This window comes from Ursus americanus, chromosome 20 (assembly GCF_024610735.1).
Source record: "Ursus americanus isolate L20-20 chromosome 20, mUrsAme1.1.p, whole genome shotgun sequence".
Lineage (NCBI taxonomy): Eukaryota > Metazoa > Chordata > Mammalia > Carnivora > Ursidae > Ursus > Ursus americanus.
The window spans coordinates 37,462,070-37,488,236 of record NC_142146.1 but is presented as its reverse complement, the minus strand read 5'-3'; the positions used below and the strand labels follow the sequence as shown (position 1 = coordinate 37,488,236).

The following is a 26,167-nucleotide window of genomic DNA, read 5'->3' as shown; positions in this document are numbered from 1 at the left end:
TGTGTTGAGAAGTCTACCAAAGCCCCCAAAGAGGCAGTGTTTAGAACAGGGGCTCTAAGGCTCCTGGGAGCCAGGCAGGAAGGAGTGTGAACTGGGGACTGCAGGAAAATTCATGTCCCACCGAAGTGGGGGGAACAGGCGTGGTCACTACCCAACCCCAGATCAACTCTTGCAGAATTTTCCCAAAAAGCCAAAATCAGGATTTTTATATAAATTCTATGAAATGTTGACTACTTAACAAAGGCATCCGAATCTGATCAAGTCTCTAGCTATAACTACCAATTTACAGGAAATCTCTGTGACAGAAGAACAAGTAAAATAGCACTGAGTGTAATCAATCAGATTTCAGATTGTAGGAAACTCTACAGGTCAGTTTCTTCAACAAAATTTTTAAAGCCATACTAAGGATGAAAGAAAGAGGGAAGGAAACCAATTAATTAAATGACATTTAAGGGAATATCAATTGTACTGTAACGACCTTATTTGGAATTGTGCTTTGAACAAGTAAATTGGTTTTTATTTAAATGACGTAATTGGAAAAATTAGGCCAAATTAGGAGAAATGTTGACGATGATATTTGATGTTATTAAAGGATTAGTATTTGTTGGCAATGATAATGATACTGTGGTTATTTTTCTTAGGCAAATCACATTTTTTAAAATTATTTTTTTTAGTAACTCACATTTTAAAAACGTTTCATTTAGAAGTATTTCAAACTTATAGAAGAATTTCAAGAATAGTACCAAAAAACGCCTACATACATTCTACTCATATCTACCTACCTACCTATTTTTTCCTGAACTATTTGCAAGTTGCAGACATCATTCTCTTTTACCCTTAAATACTTCGGCATTTATTTGCTGAGCATAAGGGCTTCCTCTTCGTATCCTTGTCTTTTAGAGAATGACACTAAAATACTTAGAGATAAAATGATATGATATCTGGGATTTACTTCAAAATAATACAGGAGAGGATTTACATAAAACAAGGTTGGCCGGCCACTGAGAATTAGAGAAGTTGGGTGATGGCTATATGGGGGTTCATTAAACTAGCCTTTCCATATTTTGTATAGGTTCAAGATTTTCATAATAAAGTTTTAAAAGATTATGTAATGGAAGGCTTTAAAATGATATGCTATTAAGTGAATAAGAGGAAGATACAAAATTGTCTACAAAATATTATCTCAAGGGGTGCCCTGTCAGTTAAGCATCCGCCTTCAGCTCAGCTCCTGATCCCAGGGTCCCGGATGGGATCCAGCCCTACATCGGGCTCCCTGCTCAGTGGAGAACCTGCTTCTCCTTCTCCCTCTGCCTGCCACTCCCCCTGCTTGTGCTCTCTCTCTCTGTCAAGTAAATAAATAAAATCTTTAAAAAAAAATATATTATCTCAAGTATTTAAAAAATCACTGTGCATAGATAAAAGATTGAAAGAATACATGCCTAAATAGTAACATTCCAAATTATTTCACAATAGCTATATATTACTTTTATAATTAGAGTTAAGTATAATGAGAATTTATAATTAAAAGCACTTAGAAAATTAGAAAAAAAAGCATTGCAACGTATTCAATTAAAATTATCGTTAACAAATAAAACACATATGTGGGCTGGACTGACCAGTGGGCCCTGGTTTGCTGATTTTGGCTTAGAAAATGGGTCCACAGACTATGGCCTATAAATCAAATTTGGCCCACCACCTGTTTTTGTGTAGCCTGCAAGCTGAGAATGGTTCTTACAATTTTAAATGATCAGAAAAAAAATGGAAAGGAGAGTAGTATTTCATGATGTGAAAATTGAATGAAACTCAACTGTCAGTGTCCACAAGTAAGGTTGTATTAGGACACAGCCACCATCATTCATTTCTGTATCTATGACAGTGCAGTGCATATATTATTATTATTATACTGAATAGTACATATTATTAAATTTTAAATTTTGTCAATAAAAGGCTTATGGAAATTTGTTTTCTCAGTTGTTACATAAACATCTATATAGTATCCTCAGTTGTGCCTCAATCCACAAAACCTAAAATATTTACTATCTGACTCTTCACAGAAAAAGTGTGCAAACTCCTGGGCGTCCCCTGTGACCTAAAAGCAGCTTATTGGAGAAACTGCACTGGACTAGGAGTCGAGGATGGCCTCTTAACACTCCAAGTGACCTGGAGGAGACACAACTTCTTTGGGCCACCGTTCCCTCAATGTCAAAATAAAGTGTGTCTGAGGTCGAGACAGCAACTGAAGTCTGTGATTGACATTTTGGTGAGAGCTCAACAAGCAGTACAGGGATATTGACAACACTAAGGGCTGGCATGGTCCTCTTGAAGATCAACGAATTCTTTTTTTTTTTTTTTTTAAGATTTTATTTATTTATTTGAGAGAGAGAGAACACAAGCAGGGGGAGGTGCAGAGGCAGAGGGAGAAGCAGACTCCCCACTCAGCAGGGAGCCCTATGCGAAGCGGGGCTCTATCCCAGGACCTTTGGATCATGAGCTGAGCTGAAGGCAGACCCTTAATGGACTGAGCCCCACAGGCACCCAATCAAGAAACTCAGTGAGAATAACATTTGGCACTCGGAGCAGGTCTGCATAGACTGAGGAAGAGCGAGCAGCAGGCCTCAGGGCCTCCAAAAGCACAGCAGCATGGCTGCCTTGGGCAACATAACTTGGGGAGAGAGTTCCTAAAATCTGCAGCTGAAATCAGGTATTTTGGGTCTATTTCTAGTCTTTGCTTTGTAGAATACCACACAGCACATGTAAAAAGTCTGCTCATTTAATTTCAAGTTTAATCCGGATCTAGCAGAGCGATGGGGGGGTGGTGGTGGTGATGAGGGGCTCTCTGGCATCCTCAGAGAATAGGAACATTACGATGGGGACTTCATAAGATTCTGGGATAAATTACCCTCAAGGATGTCAATCTCTAGGCTCTTTGTAACAGCCAACATGGGACAATTAAGCAGCAAGACCAACATCACCACCAAAGCCAGACAGAACATCATAGCACCAGTTCCTATGTAGCAGGCCTGCAGCCTGCATTTTAGGGGCTTTCCCAAGACTCCTTTGCCCAGTTGCACCCCCTCTCCACCCTTTCTCCCTTGTACCCTGCACCCCCCTCCCTTCAGGGTATGCACAGCAGCATCTCCTTTTGTTCACCAGCGGCCTCCTGACTGCTCCCTTTGTTTCCTCTTATTTTCTGTGCGCCCCCCCCCCCCCAAGCCCTCTCAGTCTGCGGTCACCTCCACCTCCCCATTTCGCCTCCTAGATGACCACCCCCTTCTCTTCCACATCGTTTCCTCAATAGCCTGCAGTTTCTAGAGAATCCTTCAGTGATGTAGCCCCTCTCTTTCCCTACTAAAGTTTCCCCTCTTCCCTTCCACAGCTCAAGAAACAAGAGAAGGGGGGGCGGAATTACAGGGGCACTGCCCTTCTGGGATTTAACCACATTCTCAGCTGGTGGCTTTTGTTTTCTCATCTCACTGGCTTGTAAGGCCCTCGGGGCAGGCACTCCGCTCATGCTCAGCGCTGGGGAAGATGGGCAGGACTGTTAGGCCTTAATTAGAGCAAGGCCTCAGACAGGGTAGAAGATTTTTAGCATGCTAAATGAAAAAGGAATTTCAAAATGTCCGTTTGGCAGCAATGACCACAGGGGAAGGAAGAGGTTTATTGTATTATATAAAGAAAATCATGAAAGCTCTCACAGCTTTTCGTGGACACAGAACTAATATTTACACTGGCTTTTTAAAAACAAAACAGAACCGGAAAACAAACTCCCTCTGCAGGCCAAATGTAGTGAGTGTAGGCCCAAGTGCTTGTCTTGAACCCTGAGCAGGAATAGCTGCAGAAGCAAGGAGAGAATAAAGGGAAAAGATGCAAAATGAGTTACCAGATCAAAAGAACAATATTCTGGTCAATGAGACTTTGAGGCCACAGCAGAGCCACACTGGGATCACCTAACAGAGACATGAGCTTTGGCAACTGGTCTTTGATATACCTGCTACCCACCAAGCCTTCTGCAGGACAGCCAGCAGGGAGGCCCCGACTGTCAGCCAGGGAAGGTAAAAAGGCAGAAGCATCTTGCCTGCATCACAAATTCAATTTTTTATATTCAAGGGCTTCTCAACTTAACATCTGCTCATGAATGCGAAAGGGTGGCAGCCGTTACTGAAGTCACCTGGCAAATGCAGGCAGACCAGCTTGGAGGAGGGCAGCCAGACATACGGCAGCTTATTAGGAGCCAAGACATCTTGGGAAGGTGATGAGGATGAGATATAGAGTCCCAGGAAGAACCAGCCTTGCCATCAGCTGAAATGCCCCCAAACTGAAGGCTGGCCTCCAAGGGAACGGTATAAAAGGCCCCTAAGAGAACAGCATGCCATTCATTTCTGTCTGGAACAGAGAGGACACACAATTGTGCCTGTCCATACAATGCTCTAGCCTTGTGTAGGAACCTGGAGGGACGTTCCATAGGGTGTTTCGTGTCATATTTCATTTTCGCTTGGGTTGGAGTAGTATCTGTCACACAGTAGATGCTCGACAACCAATGCTCAAAGAAGTGAACTGAATGATTGAAGCCCACTCCTCCACTGGTGGCAAGACTGCTACAAAGAGCCAGCACATACTTCATGCAGGGGAATGGTTCATAAGTTAGTCAAAATCGAAGTATAAGGAGTCAGCCAGGCCACCTTTAACATGTGATAAGCAAAACCCACTAAATTACAATATTTATTTATTTATTTGTTTGTTTGTTTGTTTGTTTATTTGTTTGTTTATTTGAGAGAGAGAGAGCGTGCGTGTGCCCACACAAGCTGAGGCAGGGGCAGAGGGAGAGGGAGGACCAGGCTCCCCGCTGAGCAGGGAGCCCAATGCAGGGCTCAATCCCAATCCCAGGACTGTAGGATCACAACCGAAGCCGTCAGCATACACTCAACCGACTGAGCCACTAAGGTGCCCCTAAATTACGACCTGGTTTTAGAAGATGCTTCTGACACATTCTAAAGGCTACTATGGGTCTTACCGTTTCTTTCTTTCTTTCTTTCTTTCTTTCTTTCTTTCTTTCTTTCTTTCTTTCTTTCTTTCTCTCTTTCTCTCTTTCTCTCTCTTTCTTTCTTTCTTTCTTTCTTTCTTTCTTTCTTTCTTTCATATTTATTTATTTATTTGAGAGAGAGAGAGAAAGAGTGAGTGAACGGGGGAAAGGGGCAAAGGTAGAGGGAGTCTTAAGCAGACTACGCACTGAGGAGCCTGACGTAGGGGCCAATCTCAGGATCCTGAGATCACAACCTGAGCAGAATCTAAGAGTAGAACACTTAACCAACTGTGCCATCCATGTGCCCCAAGGGTCTTATAGTCTCAAACCTATCCCTTTGTTCTCAGAGATTTATCAACAGACTAACCTAAAGGGCATAAAAGAGATCTGGTTCTTAAAAAGAATTTCTTTGGTATTATTTGCTCAAATAGAGAAATACTACTCCAAGTAGTAAGGTCTTTAGAAAGCCACTGTCAGGCAAAGAGATCTGTAGAGCTGAAAACGTTTTAGGTGTTAGAGGCCAGAGACAATGTATTGGCAAGATGGGACAGACCCTTTCACCATTTGCTTTTGAAAAAAATTGAAGGAAATGGTCATCTCCATGTGTTGCCATGAGTTTATTTTCTGGAGTTCTTACGAAAAAGAAATCTCTGAGAATCCTTTCTTCTGTGGATTTCTGGGGTTAGCGCTAAATCGATGCCAGCATTTCATCAGCACCACTGCACCTTCTTAGGTGGTTTCAGGGTGGGACTGGGTCAAAGGCAGTGACATCACTGGCACTGCGTCCTGGGAATTTGACCAAAACCAGCCACGGGCCTGGCCCACCCTTCTCATTGCAGGGGAAGCTGACCTAGGAAAGGCTTAACCTGCGAAGTCATCAGACCTGGCTCTGTTATAGTGGCAGTTACACAAAGAAAGGAGTTTGCAGTCTGAGCATGCGTACTCCTCTGCCTCGTGATGATACCCTCAGAACTCCACCTGGCTGGGTCTATCTTACCATGCAGTTCTCCCCTTTTTAAATGCCACGTCCTCAGGAAGGCCAATCATTCTACAGTGGCTCTCCTCCTCCCAGTATATCACTCTTGCCTTTCAAATTTCTATTTTAATTTTCTTCTTTGCACTTGTGTTCTTTAATCATTTACACATTTATTTTTGAGCTCCCCCATCCCTGCCACTCCACTATGCTAGAGGAAGATCTCTAAGAAGCAGGCCCTGATCTCTCTTGCTCATTACTCTATTTTCAGCCTTTGGAATATGCCTGGCATATAGTAGGTGCTCAATAAATGTGTCGAATGTTTAATCACCAACAAAGTTGTTAAGAACAGCATTTCCCCTGGAAGGGAGCTATTGGAATGAACCACAGGGTTCCAGGAACTCAAAGACGTAGCAGGATTTGGTATTAAAGGTAAAGGTGCTAGCTCTTTTTATTGATCCTTCTTCCCCTACCAACCAGCTCTAAAACAGGGACTGGCTACCAGTCTCTCTACGGAAGTGAACGAAGTAGATTAATAGAACTCTAGTGGCAAGAGATGCGATATTGGTATTCGCCCTGAGTTAAGGCTCAGAAAAACATTTCCTATTCTCCAAAGAAAAAGAGTTGAGAATTGTAGACTATAAATCATTCAGGTAGAAAACCACAGATTTGCTCATTTTGTTTTGGTGAGAACAAAGCAGTTGTTTGCACATTCTTTCTGTCGCACCTGCTCTGGCCTGCCCAATATAAGCACCTTAGCCAAAAAGTGTAAATGGATTAAGCACAACCTTTTAAACAATGAGAAGGGGTAGGTGCCATCTCTGCGATCATCAGGAAGTGTTTTTGGCTAGACTAGGAAATTCAATAATATTTGTAAATGGGTACGTTTAGAAAAGCTTTGTGCCTTGTAAATATTTCTGTGAAATATGAAGGCAAAGCATTAAGGTGAAACACAACAAAGTAATAAATAATTATTATTCTTCCATTCACTGGTCTATTTATTAGAATGACAATGGTACAATATACTTCCCAACGGTCTAATTTGGCTTTCAACCTCCTTGAATTGTGCTTAAAATTTTTTTAGGCAAGACCAAGAGCACCATAAATGAATAATGCCACAAAAAAATCATTAGGTATGAAAATCTACGAGATGACGCAACCATGCTTGAGTTAATAATAAAAGGATCAACATTTTATAAAGAAGAAATACACTGTTGAATCTATCCGGCGTTCATTTTTGTAGTAAAACAATCCCATTGCATCCATCAAATCTTGTGATTAAGATTCAAATAGGTTCAAAATGATTGATTTGTACCGGCCTATCAAAACAGAAGACATTGTAGTTGTAATCTTTCTGAATAGCAATAGTGTTTTAATCACAAATGCCTGGCTCATTATTTGCTCAAGAGTGAATGACAATTAGCTTGATCCTCCTGCAACTGTTAATGCTACTGGTACTGAAATAAACAGGCAAGACTCAATCAGGTTTCCGACATTTCCCCTCGGTTTATGATCTTCTGATTGATGCTACATTCAAAATGTACTTAGTCATTTTTAGTCACAAACAAGAAGGAAAATGGCCCCCGAACAGCCAAAAAAAAAAAAAAAAAAAAAGGTGAGGCAGGAGGGCTATTTCATGGCAAGACCAAAAAACGAAATCACTATGAGATGAATCATGTTCTAATATCATTGAGCCAGAGAAAGACTTCAAGCAAAATATTCAAGTTGGCCTCAAAACAACACAACAACAACAGCAGCAACAAACCTTTAGCCCATAAGAGGTTTGCCTTTACACACGGTGCTTTGGAATATTAGACCAACTGCTAGAATAAAGCAGCTATTTACACAGATGGTTCTGAGTCTCAATGTTCTTCACATCGGAGCAAACCTCATAGAGGTTTCAGGTTTGCCAGTATCTTCCTCCGAACACATCTACAAAGACGTTCCCACAAAGGCTCCATGTGCACGTCTCATTGGGGGGGTGGGCTTGGGTTTGGGTCCTTCTCTACCGAGAGCTCTGAGGTTACCAATGGAGGGATCAGGGAAAACAAGAGCACAAGCATTTTCTGATTCTCAGAATTTCTGAGATGCCTTTTGTTTCGGTGGCGCTGGTGAACCAGTGATAATGAAACCACACCTCTGTACACAAACCTTGACCAGCATTCTGGAGCACGTTACAAAGAAAACCTTAATTTTGAAAGTACTGAGCACAAAGGAGGAAGAAAAAAAGCTCTCCCTGTGCAAGCTTTCTCTATAAGCGTAGAAATATGGCTTAATTTTTAAGGCTTGAAGACCGCATTTAAAAACGTCTAAAACCAGACCAGACTCTATATGAGAGGAAAAAGAACTGTAAATTTTCATTAACCATTTGTTTCTTTTTTTAAGACAATCTTTTGCATATCTGTTATTGCATTTTTAAACAAGATTTGGTTACCAAGGAAACAGGTTCTGGCCCAGTGTTAATTTGAAACTAAAATATATTTCGGAAGTTAAGCTCAAAGGAAAGAGCCCATGAAATTATTTTGAAAAGTGCCAGAATTTGGTACTTACAGAACCACAGCTGTATGGTCTGCAATGAACCATTCTAGGGGCTCTTTTTCATTCAGTGAAGCTCTTTTTCTTCTAACAGGGCCATCTACATTTAATACCCCCCCCTTCAAAAATTGTAACTCATCATCTTTCCGAATAATAGATATACAAATAGCATATTTATTCTTGCATATTATCTAAAATTGATTTCGGAAGCATGTAAGTTTTTATTTTCATCTTTCATAGAACACGTTTAAAGACCGCTTCTTAAAATTTAAATATTTTAAATGTTTCTTATTAAGCTTGTTTGCGCTCTTTGAAATTATCTCAAGAAACCCATTTATTTTTAGTTTCAAGTTAAAATGGAGCTGAATCAACAGACTTTTCAAAAAATTCTTTTGTTGTCTAATGGCGCCACACCTATCATATATATGATTTTTTAAAAAGGAATCATCTCACTTTTATAGCAGAATCATTTTGTGAGTTTATCAAAGCCATATATTTATATAGTATCTGAATAGGAAAGTCTATCCAATTTAATACCCTCCCTCCAAAAAATTACTGCTGTCTTATTTAATGTTTGTTCCAAAAGTCATATTTTAATCCATCTGAAATTCTTGCTGCATGGCTCAAAAAAATCTATAAAACATGCAAATTTCGACCTACCTGTATGTATCACTTAATGCAGTGCTAGCATGACAAGACACTCAGCCATTTTTATGTAAAGCGATGGAGACCAACTGATTTCTCCGTCTTCTTGCTCACAAGTTTTAGATGCAATTGTCACACACACAAAAAATCATACGCAGAACAGCTTGAACGTACTGTGATCACGAGAACTGAATTTATCAACAGGAAAACAGGATTGAAAAAAAGAAGTTTCTCATCCAAGGTTTCTCTGAGGCTGCAACCCGAGGAGGTGGTGTGTTGAATTTTTTTCCCCTTCCTCCTCTGAGAGTTCAAAGCCCGGAGCTGACCACTGCAAAGGCCACTGTCACATTTGCTGAAAATCAAACCACTGATACCAGCACTGAAAATACAAATTTGAGAACCAAGTTGTTTGCACACCATGGAGTGCATAAGAGTTAAAAATAGATTCCACCTTGCTTCCTACCTGCATAATAAATATGTAAGTTTCAAGTGTTTAATTTGATATTCACATTAATTAACAATACAACATACATTATTTAAAAGACAGCAAATGCAAGAAGAAAGGAGAGACACCATCTGGTAGCAGAGTTTTGTTGTTGTTTTTGTTTTTAGGTTTGGTTTTTTTTTTTTTTGGCTTTGTTAAAAAAAAAAAAAGGTAAAATCCTATTTTGAACGTGATGAAAAACAAACATCCAGAGGCAAATGAATCGGAACTGAAAGGTGATGTTGAAATATCTAAGGCTGTAATGAGGCAAAAACAAGTCTTCGCTACCAGATGATATGGCATACCGAGCATTTACATACTCACATCTGAAATACTAGGCAACGTGTAATGAATTCTATACACAGCATGCACACACAGCAAAAGCACGGCTAATCCTGCCTGCCATCTTAGGCTCGCAGAAGCAAGATACGCACTGCATGCAGCACACGAGCACTGGGGAAGGAGGAGGCAAGGGACAGCTCACCTTAAATGCAGTATCTGATTAATGTTGTAAGTGACATTGCATATCAGCCTCAGAGTCTTGGTTCAACTGGGTAGGAGGGAACAAAGAAAAATGTCATCAACTGGTGATGCAAGATGAGCCCAATCACTAAACACTGTTTAGCAAACTCCAAATTCTGCAACCAGACAGTAGAAGGCATTTCATACACTTAAGCAGAGCTGCTGCACAATGAATATGTCCTTTTGCTTCTGAGAATCAAGCAATCCTTTTGCTAATGAAGAAAATAAGCTGGAATGAATACTGTCATATCTTCTTCTTGAAGAAAGCTTTCAATACAGTATGTATCTGGTTTGGGATGCATTTTCTAGACTATTAATTTCATAGAATTGCTAACAACAACAAAAAAAAAACAAAACAAAAGAACTGTTATGCTATTGCAAAGTAAAAAATAATATAATATAGGGTATAGCTTTTCTAGATTATTTTTCAGATCCTCAATGACGCCGGCAGGCTTGTAGAAGAATGCATGATCGGGCTGTCTGTATCCGTGCTATAACCTCTAACCACAAGCCGTGTAAATGTATCGTGCTAAATGTATCTGCAGTACAGAATGGCAGACACCTCCTCAGTTGCAATTGTACTAAAATGTGAACGAATTTGCTTAAACTTAGAAGCAAATAAAATCAATACAGAAAAATAAATTGATGCTGAATTCCTTTGGATGTATAGCTGACCATCGTGAACGATAAAAGCTATCCTTAGGATACTGACCTAAATAATGTTAAGACTTGCAGCAGCATACTTACCGCGCTTGCTCAGAACATAGAACATGCAAAATGATTTTTCTCCTCCCTCCCTCTCCAAAAGCTAAATTGTAAAGTAACAAGGCATTAACAGGAATATCGAAAGGCTGTATGTATAAACATAGTACATACTATAAGAGAAGAAATGGTGTTGTGCTGAAATGCAATGTTTCTTTGTTTTACTTTGAGGCTTATCTTAGCTATGCTTGCACGATGACATTGACATCATGGAGGTCAGGGCTGACACTGGGGTGCCATCCGTTTTATGAGTGAAATGTTTTCCGAAAATTAAATCTCATCTACTCAAACACCAAATTTCACGTCTTCTTCAATACCACCTCCCTACCCCCGCCGCTTAAGATTGATGAGATCTAGTTTGGCTCTGTGTAATAAATTGGAATTGCCTTCTGTAGAGAGTCCAATACATAATTGTAGGAATTAATTTTTTTAAACAAAAAACCTTCAAGAATTCTTTTGCATCCTCTTTCAATCCTTCCTATCAATACACACACACACACACACACACACACACACACACACACACACATAATTGAAGCTCAAATTGCAATGAAATGTTTAACATGTGGAACAAAAAATGTGGAAAGAGCTGCTTATTCAGGATTTTGAAGAAATGCCTAATAAGCAAATACTGTTTTGCTACAAAACCAGTGTCACCATGTCCCTGAAGAGAGGAAAACAGCATAGCTTGCTAGAAAAATTTCCTCCAGAAACTGCAGCAGGTAAAAAACAGAAAAGCATTTCATTTACCATGCTGTATAAAACAAGAAGTCTTTTATTTTTAAGGAAATAAAGCAGAGTCTTTTCCACTTTCTTCAGCTACAAAGAAACCATACCCACCCCCACTCTTAGATCCTGGATGTAAGCCAACATTTTTATAAAATGCTATGAGCCTGATTTTGAATATATATTTATGTTTTTCTTCTTATCTCTCCAAAAGTCTTTAATTGCCTTGTTGTATCACTGAATATACTAATGTTAATTAATTTTAACACGTGCAAAAATGAATTAATATTTTCTGGGGTTGCTAGTTTCCCAGCGCCTCGATCTTCTATAAGGACTGGCTAAAAATAGTCAGGTTAGCAAAAATATTCAATTTCCCCAGAATTTTTTTAAAGGAGAAAATGTATTCAAACATCTTAACTTAGGTACTAGGTTTCACAACCGGATCTTTTGTTTCTAGCTTTTATTCTATCTCCTTCCCCAGAACCCAAGTGATTTTCAGCTCAATATGTGGAAAGCAGCAGCCCACCTCTATCCCGTATACTTAGTCTCTGGGTTGGGTTGTCCAGATGGTCAGTCATACCTGAACCACACGGAATCCTCTTCTCTTTGGAGCACATCTCTCCCCCACAACTACTCCAGAAATAAACGTGGCTTTAACGGAAACAGTAGCTCCTGGTCTAACACCAATGGTGGAACCATCTTCCCCACCCCCACAACATTGCTCTATGAGCTCTGGTTAGCATCGACAGCGACAGAAAATTAGAATGGAGTGTCCTTAGGCTAATTCCTCCTTTTTACCATGGGGGTCAAAAATTAGAGAGACTCTCAGGCTGAGTTACAAGGTACCAATTTAATATACGTTGAACCCTAAAGCAGGGTCCTTAGAGTGGGGTTGGAGGAGGCTGAAGTGAACACCTAGGCATTTGATGCTATTTGTGTCTGTTCAGATTTTTCCCAGTAAGAACATCTGACAATCGTGTGAAGATACTCACAAATTGTTATCGTGTAGGCTAAATAAACACAATATAGAATTAACTCTGACCACATAGAACTAAGTCACTGCCTCCTCTGCCTGGGATAATAAATGACAGTGACAAGGACAGTAATCCATATCAGGCACTCATGACATGAGTGAATAGGGTTATGTCCTCCCAGGAACATGGTGGTGAATGTGGTCATGTCCGCTACTGATACTCTTTTTTTTTTTTTAAGATTTTATTTATTTATTCGACAGAGATAGAGACAGCCAGCAAGAGAGGGAACACAAGCAGGGGGAGTGGGAGAGGAAGAAGCAGGCTCATAGCGGAGGAGCCTGATGTGGGGCTCGATCCCATAACGCCGGGATCACGCCCTGAGCCAAAGGCAGACGCTTAACCGCTGTGCCACCCAGGCACCCCAGCTACTGATACTCTTAAAACTCGCCAGGGCAAATGGTTTCCAAACCTCCCAGTGGGTTCTCTGTCTACCTTCTATCAAAATGAGCCTAAAAGCTACGTATTGGTTTATTTTGTGATGTTCTAAAAATGCTCAATGAGCAAACTTGGCCCATTTACCAAACCTGCTTGTGTTAAACAAATTTGAACTGTAGTTGAAAGCATTCAGATAGATGAGCTTGTTTAGGCAGACATTCTCAACTAGTAAATCCTGTTTTGCACTTAAAAAAAAAAAAAACAAAAAACAAAAAGCAAAAACCAAACCATGCTCATGCCTGAATTACTTAGGCTTTGTCATGATTACAAGTGGCAAGGGTATGCATTCACTTATGATTTTCTCAAAAATCATGTGCTACTCATCAAGTTCCTCAGGGCATATACACAAACATTCAAAGACAAGTCCCTTTTTCATGATAAAAATTGTAACCTGTCTCTGCCACTTTGAGGAGTCAAGTCTAAGGAACGCTAAATAATCTGGTAGGAGCAGGCTAGAGGAGGACAGAGGCAGCAGTAAGGGGTGTGTCTTTTACTTTGATTAACACTCTTCCTTGCTCACAGTCTTGTTGTTCTGCAGTCTGAGCTCATTTTATTTTCAGTCCTGTGGGTTAAAGTTAAATTGCATGGCTTATGCAAAGTACATAATTCAAGTATGAACAAAGCTTGACTCTGTATGTTTAAAAAAAGAGTAAAGTCAGGGCACTGAGTCCCAGAGGAATCCTTGGTTTATAAACATTTGGACTGGTTTGCACATTTCTTTACTCCATTCACTGCATTAAAAATTACAGCTGGTTTCCATTTTACACCTAATATGGACATTCAATAGTTGTGGGTAAATTTGTTATCAGGTTAGGCCATTCTCATCTAAATTTTTACAAATGAAATGTTCGGCAAATATAACATTTTTGTTTAAATTCTTAGAATTAAGAAGTTTGGAAAATTTATGAGGTTATTTCATCTGTCTATAAGAATGTATTTAGCCCTGGAAACAACATGGTGACTTAATTTATCAATGACTAAAAATGGCTTTGGATGATATTTTAACTTAAATTTTTTGGAAAGTCCAATGCTATTTTGAACATCTATATCTTGCCTAGAGAGCTAGGCAGGAACTTCTGCTTTCTACCTTGATCAGAGCTAAGTCTGTAATAGCTACCATTTATTGAGAACCTACTACATACTCAATATTTTGGCTGTATTATATTATTTAATTCTAACCCAATAATCCTTCAAGGTGAGCATTAGTTATCGTCAAATTTGGGTGAGCAACTAATTGGGATTTCTCATCACATAGTACGTAGCAGAGTTAGGATTCAAACGTAAGTCTGACCATTTCCAAAGTCTAGACCTTTCCACCAATTCTCAGAGGATAAAACCTCCTCCATCCACATTCTGCCCTGATGTAGGAATCTTCTTCTTGTGCAGAATCCTGGTAGACGGGATCCCCACTCCCTGAAGCTAGGACTAACTCTGTTCACATGAACCAGACTTAACCTCCCAGGCCCTGGGCATTGTGGGTACCTAGGACGCCACCAACGGGAGAAAGGCTGGACCAGCAGGTGGAAAAGATAAAATTAAAAAGGAGGAATCAATTAGACCACGTTGAAAAGTTAAGAGTAGAAAGCAGATTAGCCACTTGGATCGGCGATTTCTTGTAATTTGGAAATGTTTTATGAGGCGAAAGAAGTGGGAAAACTTTCATTCCACCAGGTGACTTCCTGTTACAGATGAGGAGCTGAGGCTGAGAGGGATCTGGTCACTTGCCCAAGATCACACATTTAATAAGTGAGTTTGCCCATTTGCTGTATTAAAATGTATATCTTGTTTCCTTTTATACCTCATATATTCAGCATTTGTGAATAAATTTGTTATCATGTTGTTAGATTGTTCTAATTTAAATTATCAGTTAAAGAAAAGTCAGTGTAACGATCAAGACTGATCTGGTTTCCATTCACAAATAACGTTTTTGTCCTGAACAGATAAACTAAGTTGGTGTTATGAGTCCCTTCCCCAACATATATTAAAAACCGACTTTTCAAAGCCTAACTTTTGAGTAAGAGATTTTTCCTCAACCGTGGTTAGTGTTTCAAATGTACCATTTTAGTGATTAACTCTCTGTTAGCACCTATACGTTTTGACCCTAAGATCCCTTCCAGCTCTGAACAGTTTGTGATTCTAAAAAACCCAGCCTAGCTTGCTTTTTAGGTCGGTTAGGCCAAGAGCTGGACTCCAAGTCTCCTGCCTCCTGGTTATGTGGCCAGCTGACTATGTTGCTCATTGGCAGTAATTTTATATACCAGCCAGATGGCTCTCAAACGGGGCTTTCTAATCAGCTCCACTCTGCCTGGGAATATGAGAGGAGGATTATGTTGCTCAGTGCTCATGAGGCAGTAGAGTGAATGGTTGATGGACGGACAGGACTGAAGAATCTGAACTCTGGGAAGCCTCCAATTCTTAGAAACGAGCTGTCTCACTTCTATCCACTAGCATCTTGTAACAATGAGAAAGGGCTATATATTTGATGGCAAGGACAAGGCAGCAAACCTTGGGGACCACACTGAGGTTACCATCCAGGAAAGAGCTGGAGGGGGGAGAGAAATGTGAACCATGTGGTTTTCAACAGAGAAAAGGTGGTAAGTGACTTAGGGCTGCAAGGGAGATTCTGGTGGACCACGTTCTGCCCCCCTGTAATCCAACTAGTACTCTCCTCTGGGAATATCCTCAACACGTCTCACCACTGTTTTGATATCACTACCTTGACTTTAGAAACAGAATCGTTCCTGCTTTTATTTCTCAGTGCATTTGTAATATGGCACTAATAAAGCCCTTGTGAGCACGTGGAGATCAAGAGCATTCCTGCATCCCTAGTCACACATTCATTTGTGGTCACGACTGCTTGCTGCTTCCCAAGTGGAGAGCAAGTAGAACAACAAGGTTTTACTAGATCCTGCATTGGCAAAACACATATTCAGCAAGATGGCTGAGTTTCTTCTTTCTGGAGAGATTGGCAAGTAGGGTGAAGAGGGAGGGTGAGGATGTAAACCAAAGTGGAAGAGGAAGAATTCTCACAGATTGTTAAAAGCTACCCTATGTGAGAACATAATCCTCTCCTGATAGCCTTTCCTCCTGGGCAAGAAATACTCCAAGACTGTACCTGGGAACAAATTCATTGGCTTTGTCTTCTCTCAGATAAATGACACAGCTCAGAGAGGCCATAACCGTGCACCTCATTTCACCAGAGCAGTTTAACAAACCTCAGTGAATCTTCACTTCCTTTGGACTGAAGATAAAAGCAGAATAAGTTTTTGTTGTATTGAATTATCTACCTTTACTCATGTCAATGGTTTGCTTCCTGTAAGATCTCTGTATCTCCCCCGGCACCTAGAACATCGTCTGGGGCAGTGGACAGGGCTCATATGGGTCTGCTCTTCACTGACCAACACCAAATTGGGAGTCCGTTCTCTGTTCCCCCAACCGTCAGTGGAATCTTTAGCTTTGTCTCATGAAGCCACTTCCTAAAATAGGAGAACTTGCTCCATGAAATAAGGAGTGGACCTGGGGACTGAAAATACCTAAGGAAGTCTTTCAAGTACTTAGTCACTTGTTTACCAAGGGGAGCCACAAGTTGTCTGGCAAGCGGACCACAGGCTTTGCTTAAATCTGTCCCTTCTACAACAGGGAAAGGGGAGACAGAGATAAGAGTAGTCTGATAGCAACACCACTGCCTCCAAAATGGGCCTCAACATTTCCTCGGCCCTCAGTGTCTGAGCACGTTTCATAGAACGATAGGATGGGGAGGCACTTTGCAGGATGCCATCTCAACCCTTTCTTGGAAGTGAAGAAAATCAGGTTTAAAGACAGTATTATATCTGAAGACCTCGAGCAATGAGGATAAAAGCCCTATTCCTTAATTTCTAGTATTCTGCTCTTTGTAATGCAACAGACTGGCCCAATTAATAAAAAAATTCCAAGCTTTCATGTAAATAGGTACTTAATAAATGGTTATGGAATAAGCGAATTAATGAACAGATTCTAGTAACAGGGCTTATAATTTGTTTCTCAATTCCTCTCAGAAGAAAATGTTATAGTATACTTGTTTAAATTTTTTAAGCTCAACTAAATATAATTTTAAGCAAAACTGTAAATACTGGCCAATATATCACCTGAGACCAAGTGTCACTTGAGAAATAGCAGAGAAGGAGGCTTGATTGCTAGTTAAGTCAATTAGATTAAGTTTAGCCCTCTGAAGTTGCCTTATCCTATTTGGTTTGCAAAAAGAAATCTCATGAGTTAGCATGAACAGCTAAAAATAAGTTGCAGGTTTCATTTTCCGTTGTTCAGAATGGTTTTGAAACCAAAAGGTGCAAAGCTAGGAGATTCACCAACGCCTACTGAGGATCAACAATTCAAACTGTCACCTTTCTAGCACACTGTCCTGATCTATAGCCCCCTGCCAGGCCCAAGAACGGCACACCTATGTCCTTTCTCACTGTGGTCCCTTGAGATGAGTCCCCGTAATAACACATGGCAGGAAACTGGGGGCTGAGGCCAGTCCTGGGGGACAGTGGCTTATGTGTGAGTGTCTTGTCATATCCGGACAGGATGCCACGTGATCGGCCCCATATGCTCAGCTTCCATCTTCGGTGATGCTGGGGACCCCTCCTTAAAGCCAGGGAGTAAATAATGCTAGAATTTCATTAAGATGGGGCCCTCAAGGTAGTGAGCACAGAGGACCCCCTTGACCTAAATGTCCACGGCCTGGTGCAATTCCATACTGCAAACCCAGGCAGCTCACCATAAGTTTAATTTCACAACCATCCTTTCCACAGCCCAATCTGGCAAAAAGGTGTTCGACAGAGGCGTAAATGCTTCAAAGGGAAGGCAGCCATCTCCTGCTGTAGCATTCAGCCGTGGCACAAGCCTCAGGAGAGCAGTGTGGCTGTAAGCAAGCCCTCAGCCGAATGAGATTGAAAGGGGGCAAAGAAGGGTTAATTTCCTCCCATTAGAGGAGGGGCCGTTTGGCAAAGGTGAAGAGAATAATCTGTATGAAGAGCGGAGAAGACAAAGAGCCATTCCAGAAAAGAAATCACTGTGCGGGAGCAAGAAGGATGATTTGTCCTAGATTTTCACCGTGAGACCATTTCTTAGATCTCTGAGTCTTTACCTCGCTTTGAAGTTACAAGTCTCAGGGAGGGGAAGGGGGCATATTCACACTCAGTGCTGGAGTACTTGAGCTTGGATTCTATCTGAGATGGGCTGTCTCTGAAAAGCAGAGGTTGAGGCCGTAGAAGCCTACTCATAAATTAGAAAGTGGCAAAATAAACAATAGGAGATCCTCATAAAAGAGAGGCCAGCCACCGAATCCCTCTTTCTTGGGGCAGGGAACACCCTCCCCCTTTTATAAACTTAAAAAAAAAGTTCTTAGAAGTTGCTTTTGATGACATTTTTGGAAATAGTTTAAGAGTCACAAAAAGTTGCAAAAATAGGACAGTACTATATAAGTTTACCCAGCTTCTCCCAAGGAGAATATCTTACACGAGTGTAGCACCTTGTCTAAAGCAAGAAACTGAAATTGGTGTAATATTAATTCAGGTGGGGACCTTCTTTGGGTTTCACCAGTTTTTACCTGCTGTGTGTGTGTGTGTGTGTGTGTGTGTGTGTGTGTGTAGTTCTATGATATCTTATTACGTGTATAGATTGGAGTAGCCATCATCACAACCATCACCACCATCACCACAAAGAAATCCCATGCTAACCCTCTTAGAGTCACACCTTCCTCCAGCACTAACCTCTGGCACTGATCTATTCTCAATCACTATAATTTTGTCTCTTTGAGAATGCTATAAATGGAATCATACAGTATGTAACCCCTTGAGATTGGCTTTCTTTCACCCAGCATAATGCCCTTAGATCCATTCCAGTTGTATGTAAAGTGTGTGCCTTTCTATTGCTGAATAGAATTCCATGGTACAGACGTACCACAGTTTTGTTATCCATTCTCCCCTCGAGGGATGTCTGGCTGGTTTCCTGGTTTAAGCTATTAGAAATAAAACTGCTATGAATATTGATATATGGCCTTTTGTGTGAGCGTAAGTTTTCATTCCTCTTGTGTAAACAGCCAGGAGTGGGACTGTATGGTAAATGTATGTTTAACTTCATAAAAACTGTCAAACTCTTTTCCAGAGTGGCTGCACCATTAATGTCTCCACCAGCAGTGCATAAGCAATCCAATTTCTCCACATCCTTGCCAGCATACGGGAACATCAGCATTTGTCATTTTAGCCATTCTGATAGATGTGTAGGGATTCCTTTTGCTGGTCCAGTCAAGATGGCAGTCAAGTGGTGAGGGGGTGGCTTCAGAGCTTGGGTGGGGTGGCTTCAGATATCTCTCACTGTTCCAGCTTTCCTAATACTTGCCTACACAGCAGTTTGAGCTGTCTGGCATTTCAGTGATGGAAAATGGGGCTCTTAATACTGGGTGAGTCTTCAGATTTGTCCAGTTGCTCCTGAACGCAATAGAGGGACATCACCATCTGGGGATGCTGGGCTTCTTTGAGGCAGTACATCTTGGCCCAACAGGCAGACTTGGTACCAGTGTCACTCTCCCAGGAGGTGATATGAAAGCCATGATATGACAGCCATGGAGCAGAGACAGAATTTGTCTGGGCCAGGGCTGTCCAGCAGCTTTGGCCAGAGACTGTGTGAATGCTTTTTATTCCTAAAGTTAGCTACTCATTAGCAAGATGTGTGGGGAGTGGACATGGAGTCAGCATAGACAGGGAAGAAAAGGATCACCAGTGGCACCTTGTCAGATCACAGGCCCCACTGAACTCTTTCTGCCCTTGGACTTCCTACTCTGTTTATCATCTAAGATTCACTGGCAGCATGTGGACACCTTGTCTGGATGTCACAGAATCCAACATCTACCTCCTGGGGGTTAGATCTGGAGGCACTGCCGTCACCACCACATGAATCTTCTTGGCCCAGGGATCCAGGTCTTGTCAGTAATTAGAACTCTAAGTATCAGGAGGTGCCTTGGCCAAGGAAGTTGTAAAGGATGCCAGGGAGATGGGCTTTGCATAGAGCCAACATCAGAGCAATGACTTGAACTGTTTCAGCCATGTCTGGGAGGTCACCCTTCATCTGTTGTACCCCTGATTGAAGGGACGTAGTGGACTTCCCCAGAATCCATACTCTTCCTGACCCTGGCTCTCTGAGTTTGGACCCAAGGCCAAAAATCAGGAGAGCAGTGATCCTGTGTGAGATCAGCTAAGAGATAATGAAGACTCTGCACAGAAGCAGTGAAGCTTGGTGATCACAGGCAAATTCCCAGCCACCTAAGCATGTATAAGGGCTGCAGCAGAGGTGCTCCTTCCGGTTCTGGCTCTTGCCCTTCACCTGGTGCAGTCATAGGAGAAAGATGTGGGCTTGAGCATGGAGGAAACTAAATGGTGATTTATAGAACCTGAACATGAACATGAACTAGGAACTATCAGGAGCTGAACAGTTTGTGAAGGCTGAATTTGAAAGCAAATGATATGAGGGAGGCCCTCCAGAAGCTGGGGTGGTAGTATGAGGAGGGGCAGCCATACGCCATCAGGTGAAGTCTAATCGGCTTGAGCAGAGTTATGCAGACAAGATAGATGGTCATACATCCTCTTAGAAGGTGATAAAAGAAAATTAAATTTGGTAGTTGTTTGTTTACTATATTCTCTGTTGTAACAGAATTTTCCCAATTTCCCAATTTCAGGGGCCTCTTCTCTAATCCATTGCCCCTCCTTCGGCCAGGTGCTTCTATTTACCTGCTGTCAGAAGGCAGCCCAGTGCTCAGCACCTCTCAGATTTAAAGAGGCAGGTGCAGCTAGGGGCAGGTACCTTCCCAGACTATGAAGTTATGTAATGGGACCCCATCCTTGAGGCTGAATCATGCAGCTCCCCTCTAGCTCTGGCTTTGTCTTTTTTTCAGCTCATGCCTGCCTTGACCTAAATCTGATCACAATATGAGTTTCTGCTCTCTTGCCTTCTGACTCGGGACCCCATCTCCTACTCTGCTCTTGTGCATGGATCTTTGTGGCTGCCCCATGTCCTCCTCAGTTCAGCTTCCATGTTACCGCTTCAGGGCTTAGGGCACACAGTGGTCTGGCTTAATTAGGCAACCAAGGTGGGCACGTGGGCCCCTCATGGGGTCTGGGCTGCCCACACGTATCCTGAGATATGGCCCTGCTTATGAGAAGGCAGATAAAAGTTTTCTGGCTGAGGCAGAGTCTCACCTGAGGAATCTGTCTTCTCATTGGTGCCTTGTCTCTGCTACCCCAAGGGTGGGGGGATCTGGGCCCTTTGTCTACCCAAGTTCCAGTCTTACTTCTGCCACTTAATCTCTGGGTAACCACCTGGAAGTAAATGACCCATTCTGGGTCTCAGTTACCTTACATTTACAGTAAGTTTTCCTGATTCCCTAGCTGACAATCTTTCAACTATACCATACCACAATTAAGGAAAAAATCTAAAACTCAGAGGCCAAAAAAGAGCCTTTAAGTTAAATTCTGGTTTAGATAGACTATCTCAGGGTTCCCTGTTTGCTGAAATGAATGTTTATGGAATTGGATGCAGTATATCAACAGTTCTCAGGCTTTAATGTGCATAAGGATTAGGAGGGTATATTAAAAAGTATATTCTTAGGCTCCCTCCTCAGAGCTTCTGATGCCACTGGGGCCTAGGAGCATGTGTTTTAATATGAGAACCTGAACAGGACTTAGGTTTTGAAATAGACACTGGTGTCTTTCTGGAGGTTAATTTACCAATGTGCGTCAGGAACTTTAAAAACAGGTCATTTGACCTACTGACTCAATTCTAGGAATTCTCCCTAAGATGTTCACAAGGATTTATCTACAAGAATGTTTACAGATTGACAACAGCAGAACACTGCAGGCAATCAAAATGCCCATCAAAAAAAAAAAAAAAAAAAAAAAAAGAACGGATAAAGTAAGACATATCAGTGCAATGGAAACACAGCTATTAAAAATCAAATTTTCATAGGCCATTTAATGACTTGGAAAAAACGTTTACAACATAATTGTAAGTGGGGTGAAAAAAAGCATATAAAATACCATGTCAAATAATTTATATATACATATATATATACATATATATATATTTATATATGTATGAAAAATTGGAAAGATTAACATTTTCCAAAATGTTAATACAGAATTGTTGCTAGTTGTTAGATTATTGGAGACTGTTGTTTTCTCCCTGACATTTTTCTGTATTTTCCAGATTTTGTATAGTAGCTAGTTATGACTTCATATTTGAGAAACAATGATAAATATTTTAAAAGAAACAAAAAGGAATTTGCCTCATGTAGAGTGAACATGGAGGGAAGAGAGGTGTCTTAGGAGTCCAGGCCAGTTGTAGCCTGGCTGCTGTAGTATGATTCAGACTCAGTCTGGTGCCTGGGGTGAATTTTAAGCTACATTCTCTTTTGTGAAGTACCTTGGTATAGCTGATGCCAAGGAATTGGGGTCAATGAGAAAGTCCTTTCACTAGATACTACTTGCCCACTACATTCAAAGATAACAGACTACAGGATCTGGGACACAGAGGGGAGCTCACAGTTTAAGTAACGCCTTCTTTACTGCTCTTGGGTTGAATTCATGCTTGTTGACTCTGTGTATAATCCCCCGCCCCATAACACCAAGCAGACGACTGTACTCAGGATTAGGGGCTTTTGGACAGGCAATGGACTCCATTCTCATTTGGGAGACACTACCCAAGCACAATGCTTCTGTGGAGTGGTTTCAAAGCCTCCTGTGGCCAATGCACTGGGAGCCCCCTAGAATGCCAGGAAACACTGTTTTTGCTTTTGGTTTTCCATTCTCTCGCAGAGATTTCAGTGACACCCCCCGCCCCAGGTCAAAACCTCTCTCAAAGTAAGATTAGAAGCCTCTCAGTTAGGCATCTGGCCTACAGTCAGACCTCTCCAAACGACCTTAAAAAAAAAATAACTAGCACATGCTGTGCTAGTTAGGGAGTGGTACTAAGGATCGCAGATGAAAGTCAATTTAGAAAGACAAAAAAAAAAAAAATGAGGGCCCCTGGGTGGCTCAGTTGTTAAGGTCTGCCTTCTGCTCAGAGCCTGACTCTGGGATCCTGGAATCCAGCCCCCACATCAGGCCCCCTGCTCCACTGGGAGCGCTGGGAGCCTGCTTCTTCCTCTCCCACTCCCCCTGCTTGTGTTCCCTCTCTCACTGGCTGTCTCTCTCTCTGTCAAATAAATAAATAAAATCTTTAAAAAAAAAAATAGAAAGACAAAAAAAAAAAAAATAATGAGGGCAGCTGGGTGGCTCAGTCGGTTAGGCGGCTGCCTTCAGCTCAGGTCATGATCCCAGAGTCCTGGGATGGGGCCCCGAGTTAGGTTCCCTGGAGTCAGGCTCCTTGCTTGGCAGGGAGCCTGCTTCTCCCTCTCTCCTGCTTGTGCTCTCCCCTACTTGTGCTCTCTCTCTCTTTCTCTCAAATAATTAAATGAATAAATAAATAAATAAAATCTTTAAAAAAAAGAGACAAAAAATTTAAAATGATGAGACCTACAATATTAATACCACTATCAAAAGCTAAAACACCAATGCTGACCATAATTACAATTATTTTCATCAATACCTTGACTTGTCATACATTGTTCTAAGTGGCCCAAACCATTTCACATATATTGCTTTATTTATCCTGACAGAATCTCAGTTTTACATCCTTTAAAAATACCATTTTGGAGGCGGGAGGAAGCTTTCAAGTTCTGATGAAAAGCAGAGGCTTCTTGAGTTAAAAACAAAACCGTGAAGTTTTCAAGTGTGGTGTTTTCCAACTTCGTTCTTGACAAGAAATCGGGGGATTTCAGCAAGAGAAATTACAAAGCCCTATTACCATGAATTCTTAGCTTTGGTGAATATGACGTGGCCTTATTGCAAAACCCTCTAAAGGGAGTAAAAGAACATTCATAAATGCTGACCCAGAGTAAGAAGGGGGCTTGTACTTCTGTGCTATGAAAACAATAAAACCTCTGGGTTTAAAAATAACCAACAGGTCTAGGCACTACCTATATCAGCCTGCTGTGCTCGGTTCATGTCTGCACATCACAGATCAACAGGTCCAAGCTAAGCTCTTCAGGTGATCTAAGCTCCAAAAAGACTATGGTGCCCCAAATTTTAACTATACCCCTTGCATGGAATTAAATTTTTTTTAAATAATAAAATAAAAGATTAAAGTTAAGGAAGCTCAAGAAAAGTCAAGTTTTTCCCATAATGTCTACTTTGACACTATTGAAAATGTTGAAGGTCAAAATATTTACAAAGCGTATACTTGTTACCCCTGCCTTATGGGTGTGTCTGAGAGGTCACCCAGCATGCTGTACCAATGCTGTGGAGGAATGGTGCTGACAGTATGGAAATTCTGATTTGGCGATTCCACATCCCTCCCTGCCATGTTATCAAGGTAGCTAGACATCAGAAATCAGGAGGTTGACCCCAGCCCACCACCTTCACACACATACTCGTATGTCAATTCCTATATACTTAGTGCTTCGAGGAGTCATTATCACATGCAGTTGAAATTAACAAACTGTGACCACCAAGTCTCCCAAGTGAATGGACCCCAACATCTTTCCTCCTCGACTGTGGCCTTTGGCCTTGCCCTTAGTCCCATTAGACTGGGACTTTGGGCAACAGATTGTCCCCACTTGGCTCTAGCTTTTGAAAACTAGCCCTTGTTGTCAACTTATTCCTTTGGCTGTACCCTCCTAAGCAGACTCTGCATTCCCCCATTCAACTTGGTTCTCTCTTTAGCTTCCTCTACAAGCTCTCGGTTCCCTAGACACTTCCAGGACCAACCAAGGCACAGCCAATGAACTGTTAAAGATTAAAGCATTTTTGTAACCAATCAACTTATTCTGTTCCACTGTTCCTTAGACCACTCCTGATGTGAGGGCCCTGGGCAGAGGCAAGGCAGCAGTAATAGGAGACTAGGCCAGGCACCAGGCTCCGTGAGAGCCCGAGAGGCTGTGTCAAATTGGCCAGTAGCTGGCCTTCCCACACAATGGACAATGTGTGTTCTCCAGGGTATGGGTGTGGGTGCCAGAAATGTCAAGTCCAGGGGCAAAATTCAATCAGAAACCAGCATGTCTGGCCAGATATTGACAACAAGACTAGAGAACTAGCTCAGGCAAAGACTGTAGTCCATTTTTAGTATACGTGCTGCTGAAGCAAGCACATGTAGTCCACTTTTATTGGAGGTCTTTATGACGCCTTAGGGGCATCATAAGGCACCCACCATATGGTTTCTGATATTTACCAGCAGGGGAATTCTGCGCTAAGACCAACAATGGCAAAAAGGCTACATAAAATGTAAAATTAGTTCAGAGTTCTCCAAACAGGGGTTATGGCCTTACCACTCATTATTTCAGTATACGTTTTGAAACTTTTCTTGAAAAGAAAAAGCTAGAATTATGCATCAAATCCTTCAGGTTGCACTATTCTCTCCAGCCTCAACCTTTTTAATCTACTTTTAAATGCTTATCTAATAATTTGGTTTAAGATCCCATCTTAGTCAGGGATTCCACCTCCCCACCAATGGACACAAGATTAAAAAGTGTGCCAAGATCTGGAGTAGATCAGGCAGGGTAGCTTCCGAAAGTTCCCAGGAGCAGACAGAACCATGAACTAAAGAAACCATGAGCTCTCCAATAGGCTTGGGGCTCAAAGCTGGAGGGACAGAATTCTGTTCGATAATTCCAACGAGCAGGATTAGACCCAAAACCAGGAAACAAAGCCAAAATGGTCCTAGACCAAGAGGATCCTGGAGGGGAAAATAAAGGGAAGAATGTCTTTCCTCGTATACTAGCCACTGGCAGCATGGTAGTGCTCATATAAAGGTTCAGGGTTGGAAAGAACAGAAGCATCTAGGAAAATCTCACTCACTGCTCCTTGCCGATATGGCCAAATGTTACTTAAGAAAGTTGGTCAGGGAATACTAAATATCTGAAAATTTTTTGCTTCTCCCATGGCTTCATTCTGCCCTCTTATCCT

At 41.5% G+C, this 26,167-nt stretch overlaps 1 protein-coding gene across 6 annotated transcripts in view; it reads right to left on the bottom strand.

The window, feature by feature from the left end:
- ZBTB38 (zinc finger and BTB domain containing 38) overlaps window positions 1–26,167 on the bottom strand; it is a 145,969-nt gene that overhangs the window by 61,697 nt on the left and 58,105 nt on the right. For 4 of the 6 annotated variants that reach the window (XR_015727883.1, XM_045791891.2, XM_045791889.2 and 1 more), the window contains 2 exons: window positions 10,142–10,207; window positions 9,189–9,552 (listed from right to left, as the gene is read on the bottom strand). The gene's annotated coding sequence lies outside the window, so the exon portion shown is untranslated. Of the gene's footprint in view, window positions 1–9,188; window positions 10,118–10,141; window positions 10,208–26,167 lie in introns of those variants that run through there. The other 2 variants (XM_045791890.2, XM_087870239.1) reach the window with 2 other exon arrangements.